Source organism: Cucumis melo, chromosome 8 (assembly GCF_025177605.1).
Source record: "Cucumis melo cultivar AY chromosome 8, USDA_Cmelo_AY_1.0, whole genome shotgun sequence".
Classification (NCBI taxonomy): Eukaryota; Viridiplantae; Streptophyta; class Magnoliopsida; order Cucurbitales; family Cucurbitaceae; genus Cucumis; species Cucumis melo.
Window position 1 is genome coordinate 14,359,438 of NC_066864.1, and position 8,740 is coordinate 14,368,177.

Sequence of the window (8,740 nt, forward strand, 5' to 3'; positions counted from 1 at the left end):
CACACTTCAACAACACTTCATGATCAACAACACACTTCAACAACATAGAGCACATACACACTTCAAGAATAATAACTTCTAAACTTAGCTAAATTCAGCCTACAAAATTAGCTAAATTAATACACACTTGAACAACACTTCATGATCAACAACACACTTCAACAACACTTTTTTATCAACAACACACTTCAACAACACTTCATGATCAACAACACACTTCAACAACATAGAGCACATACACACTTCAAGAATAATAACTTATAAGCTTAGCTAAATTCAGCCTACAAACTTAGTTAAATTAATACACACTTGAACAACACTTCATGATCAACAACACACTTCAACAACACTTTTTTATCAACAACACACTTCAACAACACTTCATGATCAACAACACACTTCAACAACATAGAGCACATACACACTTCAAGAATAATAACTTATAAGCTTAGCTAAATTCAGCCTACAAACTTAGTTAAATTAATACACACTTGAACAACACTTCATGATCAACAACACACTTCAACAACACTTTTTTATCAACAACACATTTCAGCAACACTTCAAGATCAACAACACTTTTTTACCAACAACACTTCATGATCAAAAACACACATCAACAACACACTTCAACAACACAGAGCACATACTTATCTAAATTACATACACACTTCAACAACATATAAGCGCAAACACCAAATTCAGCCCACAAACTTAACTATATTACATACACACTTCAAGAACACATAATCACAAACACCAAATTCAGCCCACATACTTAGCTAAATTACATAAACACTTCAACAACACATAATCACAAACACCACATTTAGCCCACAAACTTAGCTAAATTCATTACGGAACTTCACAAAAATGTCAAAACCAACAACGAATAATAAAACTCAAAGCTAAAACACCTACAAGCATATCAATGACTAAAAGTAAAAAACAATTGATCAAACGATGCACTAGCATAAAGGACAAAAGGAGAGAAAACCAACCTTTTGAATGAAAATGGATTATAAAGTGTTGGGATTTGAAGTAGAAGGCTGAAAACAACTTTTAGCGCCTGGCAAGTAAAACAGAGTGTCTCATCTTAGCAAAAAGTGTATTCAAGTTACAAATACTAAATCAATGGTGATTTTAATCAACAACACATGCAAGTATATAATTTGATGAACTTCAAAAACTGCATTTTAGTAAGTTCTAAGATAACTTTACCTCATTGATATTGAACATGGCAGCTGTATTTTCCTCCAGCACTGTATTTTTCATGGTAGCTCGAACACAAGAATATGTGACAAAATATGTGACAAAATATATGACAAAATATGTGACAAAATGTGTGACAAAATATCTTATCCTAAGCACAATGTACGTGCTTCCCTACAAACTCAGCCCACTCAGACCTTATACAATCAATATCATCTTGTGTGTAAGCACGAGGTGAATCTTTCATCTGTAGACTATAAAGTGGATCTAAATTAGTTTCATTCATAAAAAAGTATATATGCACACGCTAGTTTTATAACTGTTATGCTTACTATGTGTATGATAGAAGTACTCCTTGACAATATGATGTCACAAATGAACCACATCACGTAATAACCACATTTTACTACTTCTGATTGCTTAGGACACTGGAGATACACATACAAAATCTTCAACATGAAATAATTTTGCTTTATAACAGTAAGGTTCGTATCTCGAGCTGACTTTGTTCTGTAAATAACAACGACGATCATTATCATTAAACATAACCAAAAAAGGACATCCAAAGAGACTTTAATTACTTTACATACCAATGAAAGTCAAGTGGTAACCCATGTGCCTTCACAGTCAAGTCTAGTGTATGTATCCCCACTATCATCAATGTCACTTGTTGTATTCCATTTTGAGACTAGGGGGTAGTGCGATAACATATCTCCAAGGTCATCATTAGTGGAAAGTCTTTTTGTGGTGGCATTACAACAACCGACCATCTCGAATCAATAGGATCTGAAACATAAAAGACTTGTTTTCCGTATGTGGCAATAATGAAGGAATTTGAAGAATGTCCAATTCGGCTAAGGTCAACCAACGTGAAATAAAGATCGTCTGTTCGAATACAGAAAAGAACAGTATTGAACGTATTGTAACTAACTTCCCAAATGTCTTCAATGATCCCATAGAAAGACATGTCACCAATCACTGGATTTTTGCCCTTCGCACTAGACACCTGCATTGTCGTTGCCACTAACATCCCACTATTTTGAATAGTTCGATGGCCATCACGGGACTTAGTGTGGTAAGAACTTCCGTTAACCATATACCCTTTATACGTCATTACACCACAATTGGAGCCATGTGCAAGCCATCGTATTGTGTTCGAGACTACCTTTCCTTCGTGTAATTCATACATCACCTATTCAAAAAAAGAGTTACATGTTGGGACTGGTAAGCAATAATAATAAAACAACATGGATGGTTTGAAGTATTCATTCACCTTATCTCGTATCCATGCACCGAATGATCGATTATGTTCAACTTGTAGCCACTATTCATTTTTTGCTCTTCTTGGGTTTTCAATTTTGAAATGGTTCATATGTTCTCTACAAAATAGGTAATAAATATAAATTATGTGTGAAAGGTAATTTAATGGTGTTAGTGTATGATGATAAGAAAGCATACTCTATATGTGGATGTACTTCTTTAGTGTTCTGTAAAATGTGAAGATGTGCTTGCTTTAATTGTTGTATATCAAGGCGGACATAGGTTCCTGCTGATAGCGATCTATCGGTTCGTTTGTCTTCCCTTGAATTTAGTGATCCAAGACCAATTGGATCTAATCCAGAAAGAAAGTCCGAACAGAATTGAACAGTCTCTTCACATACTTGTGCTTCTGTAATGCATCCTTCAGGTCGATTTCTATTACGAACAAAACTTTTCAACACTTTCATGTATCTTTCAAATGGGTACATCCATCGCAAATATACAGGACCACAAAGTTTTACTTCTCTCACAAGATGAACAACGAGATGAACCATAATTGTAAAAAAAAAAGGTGGAAAATACTACTCAAGATTACATAAAGTCATAAATATATCTTCTTGCAATGCATCAAACTCTGATACGGAGAAACTTTTAGCACAAATTGCATGGAAGAAAAAACACAGTCTACTTATAGTGTATCTCACATTCTTCGGTAGGATTGAACGTATTGCAATTGGAAGCAATTGTTGCTTTAAAACGTGACAGTCATGCGATTTAAGGCCATTAAGTTTTAAGTCATCCAAAGAGACAAGACTTCTAATATTTGATGAATATCCTTCTGGAACTTTAATTTAAGACAAAGTCTTACAAAACTGATACTTCTCTTCTCTTAACAATGTATAACATGTTGCAGATATGTAAGTTCTATTATCTATAACCATTGGTGCCAATTCTGGTCTTATATTCATCTCCACTAGATCAAGTCTACTATTCATTTCATCTTTACTTTCGCCTGGTATATCAAGCAATGTTCCTACTATATTCATGCATACATTCTTCTCAATATGCATTATGTCCAGACAATGTCGTACATGCAAGTTCTTCCAATATGGTAGTTCGAAGAAGTCTGATCTTCTTTTCCAATAGTTATTGCCACCTTCGTTATTATTCTTGTCACACTTCTTCCCACAGGAAAATATCATTTCTTTGAGTTTAAAGTATATGGCCTCTCGTAACAAGGGCTGTGGAGGATTTCCATGCTCTTGCTTAACATAAAAAAAAAATTATGTATTCTATAAGGATGATGTCTTGGAAAATATTTCCTGTGTCCCATATATACAATTTTTTTCCATGTTGTAGTTTGATTGAAGTAGTCTCTTCTCCACATATTGGATAGGTTTTAAAACCTTTAACACTACACTCACATAAATTACCGTATGCAGGGAAATCATTGATAGTCCACAATAAGACGGCTCTCAAAGTGAAATATTCTTCTTTATACGCATCAAAACACCGAACCCCTTCTTCCCATAAAATTTTGAGATCATCAATTAAGGGTGCTAAATAGGTGTTGATATCATATCCCGGTTGCTTCGGACCTGATATTAACATTGTCAACATCAAATGTTTCCTTCTCATACACAACCATGGTGGAAGACTGTATATTGTAGTAATAACTGGCCAACAACTATAGTTTGACGATAAATCTCCAAATGGGTTAATTCCATCAGTCGACAAACCTAAACGAAGATTATTGGTCCAGACCCAAATATTGGCCACATGTGATCTATCAACCTCCATGATGGAGTGTCAGCCGGATGTCTCATAATACCATTGACTTTTGTATCCATCGCATGCCAACGCAAGTTCTTAGCATTCTCTAAGTTCTTAAACATTCTTATAAATCTTGGAACTATTGAAAAATACCACATCTGCTTAGCAGCCACTCCACTATTTTTCTTTGTTGAGTTTTTATTGATCTTTCACATTGACGAACCACACTTAGGACACTTTGTTGAGTTTGCACACTCTTTTCTATAGAAACGACAATCATTAGGACATGCATCAATTTTTTGGTAACTCAGTCCTAAGGCACCTAGTGTTTTCTTCGCTTCGTATAAAGAAGTTGTTATTTCGTTGTTGTTAGGTAGGAGATCACTTATTATGGACAACAATTAAGAAAAGCTAGTGTTACTCCAACCATATCTAACCTTTAAGTTGTACAGTCTCAAGATGGTTGACAACTTCGTGAATTTCTTACATCATGGATATAAGAGTTTCTTTGCATCATCAAACATAGTATCAAATGTATTGGATCTATTACAAGATTCGTCATGATCGGATTTAAACATGTTTACTGTATTAAACAAATCGTTGTGTTCATATTTTTCATCGACTGTATTTTCCATTTTACTGCTAACGGTCTTTGAGTTCAAATCTTCACCATGCCAGAACCATATCTTGTAACGTTTATCAATTCCATTGGCATACAAATGATACCGAACTATTGAAACATCCTTAAGTAAACGATTCCCGCATTTCAGACATGGACATCTTATCGAATTAGAACCTTTGGCATGAGACAAACCAAATTGAATAAAACTTTCAACTCCTACATCATATTCTCTAGACATCCTATTTTCCATCATCCATGATTTGTCCATTATGTAGATGTTACAAACATCAAATCTTCTATAATTGCCCTCTAAACAAACCTGGGTTACAAAAGAGATGGATGACAACTGAATGAAGAGTATTAGTAACTACATCCTATTATACACATATTTCATAAGCTAAATTTAATAGGCAACATATCAAATTAATGTAAATTCTATATATTCTAAATTTAATTTTAATAAGGACACAACGATTGTACTTAGAATTATTTTCATTTAAACCAATTGATAAAATGATAATCCTATTCTTAACCAAAACACCCCATATATGAACTATTCTCACTAGTAGAAAAAGTGCCTATAACTTACGTAAAAATGATATTGGATGCTTAAATCTTCAGACCAAATTCGTAAATATAATAAGTGATAGTGATAATGAGACCTGTGCTTGGTTGTTTAGGGCAAGGTAACTCAGTAAAGTCATTCGAACAAAATATGTGAAATCAATTGTACTTGAAAAGAAAAGGTAGGACAAAGAATAAATATACCTAAATACCAACTCCCCTTTCTCTCATCATATGGATGGTTATCTCAACCTATCAATGTTAAGCAATCCTATTGTCTTTTTGCATTTCAATAGTCAAATATTGCATACAAAATAGACACTTTGAAGTACATTGACAATTTGCATCTCAATGGTCAAATATGGTCAAATATTGCCTACAAACAACAATTAAATGACTCATTGACAATTTGTAGTGAAGAAACAAATATACGTAAATACCAACTCCCCCTTTCTCTCATTATATGCATAGTTATCTCAACCCATCGATGTTAAGCAATTCTACTGTATTTTTGCATCTTAATGGTCAAATATTGCATATAAACTACAGACAATTACATGATCAGCGACCATATGCTAACGTTAAATGGACAACAATTTGTGAGGAGGAGTGGGAGGGGTTGAGAACTCACTGGTTGAAGCGTGGGTGTTGTCAGAAGATTGGGTGGAGGTGGAATAATGGGCCAACGACGAACCGTGGCTGGAAGACAGACGGTCAGCGGAAGTCTGATTGCATGGGCGGAAGAGAAATTGGGGCTGGGCGCGCGACATTCGAACTGGGAGGGGTTGAGAAATTAGGGATTTTATGTTTTAATTAATTAATTTAATAAAATTGGGGTTTTTTTATTTTAATAAATCCAAAACCCTTTTATGACACCAAATGACTGTCACGGAAAAGAATATCCAAAAACGTCTTTTCCCGCCAAAAAAGCGCATTTTCACATATTATGACAGTTGTTCCTTCTCTCCTCTCAATTTTTCTTCTTTAGAAGTGTCATGGAAAGTCACTTTCTTGTAGTGTTGATACACCTGATACTCCTTGATATACATTTTTCTTGATAACCTTTGGACCTTGATACACTTGATGAACTATGGCTCTCTTTGATACACTTGATACGTTTTGAAACACCTGAAATACCTTGACACACCTAATGCTCCTTGTTACACTTGATTCTTCTTGATACACTTAATACCCTCTTGGCTTTGATACACTTAAATGCTTCACTAATAAGTTTAATATACTTGATGACCAACTAATAAACTTGTTATGCTTCATTGGTTCACTCAACAAATTTGATATGCTTGATACACCTAATGTAGTGCAGATAGACTTTAATATTCTTCATGGATACTTTCGATTGTTTAAATACACTTATACACTTGATACATTATATTGATATACAATTGTAAACTTCATCTATATACCCGATAATGATTCACTTTACTAATATGTTGCTATACTTTAATAACATAGTATTGATATACTTTGTAATGATCCACTGAGTTATATCGTTCATATACTTATTTAATCAATAAACTACAATAAACTGGATAAAATTTGAAAAAATGAAAATCACGTAGTAAATATAAAAACAAAATCATTTGAAATAAGATTTAACTCAAAATACACATCGAAGAAAGTAGGAGAAAAATCACAAACGAAGTTAAATTACTTCGATCAACAACCATTATGTTTCATGTAGGAAATCATGTGTCATTGATATCTTAAAATTAAGATTAAGATAGGAAGAACAAATTGTTTTCTCCGTAAAAGAAAGGATGATAAATGATTAGCGCCTTAAAAAGGGGAAGAAGAAATACATATGTTATTGAAGAAACAAATTGTTTTTCTCGTAAGAGAGAATGATTAGGATCTTAAAATTAAAGAAGGAGAAGAAATAATTAAGGGATGATTAGGGCATTAAAAAGGGAAAAAGAATTAAGTTTATTGAAAGGTAGTTCGGAAATAATAACTAATTTAAGATGAATAGTATTTTATAAAATGAGAGTTTTTCATAATTGTAAAATTAAAAAACAATGTACTATATTTGCTATAGGAGTCTTTTCAAAAATATAAAAAAGCGGCAAAATATTTACACTCTATAGAACAATTCAAAAAATGGAAAAAGTCAAGATGCCCACCGTGTAAAATATAAAAAAAGCCCTGTCAACCACGTCTCAATAACGCGTGCATAAAATATTTGCGATCGTGTAGATATGGCTACAATTTATACGCGATCATTTAGATATGGCTACAATTTATACGCGATCATTTAGATATGACTACAAATTATACGCTATCGTTTAGATATGACTACAATTTATACGCTATCGTTTAGATATGACTACAATTTATAGACGATCGTTTAGATATGATTACAATTTATACGCGATCATTTAGATATGACTATAATTTATCTTTTCAATTTCATCATTCAATTTTGTTACATGATCGTTTTAGATTTGGGGACCCAAATCAAAATGATTTTTTTTTCAAAATTTGGTACACGATTTTTTTAATTCTTTTGGTACACGATCATTTACTTTTTTTTCACGATCATTTACTTTTTTTTACATGATCGTTTACATTTGGCTACTCCAATCCAAATGATTTTTTTTCAAGATTCTTTATACACGATTTTTTATTTTTTTTACATGATCATTTTTCTTACACGATTGTTTACATTTTACTACTATAATCAAAATGATATTTTTTCAAAATTTGTTATACACGATCTTTTATTTTTTACACGATTGTTTACATTTTTACACAATAGTTTATATTTGGTTACTCCAATCTAAATGATTTTTTTTCAAAATTCTTTATATACGATCATTTAGATTTTGCTATTTTTTGTACACGACGTAAAAAAAAAAAGACAATGGAAAGAAATTGCAGCGAAAAAAAGAAGAGGAAAAGTATAAAGACGGTAGAAAAGCAAAAAAAAAAGGAAGAGGAAAAGAAGAAAAACGATGAAAAGATTAAACAACGTAAATAAAGAATTGAAAAATAAGAAAGATGATGGAAAGAAATTGTAGGAAAAAATAGAAAAGAAGAAAGACGAAATAGGAGGAGGAAGACGAAATAGTAAGAGGAAGACGAACCGCAAAAGAAAGATGGAAGGGCAAACTTAGAATATTTAAAAATGACTAACTTTGTGGGTCTTGTTTTACGGGCCGTAAATAGTTTGGTGTTTTGTTAGATTTATGTAAGTTTTCCTCTGCTATAATATATTTTCAAAAGACTATAACCTCTACAAGTTTCCTTTTTCATACCACAAAGATCTAGTGTAGGTACAAACTTTAAGTA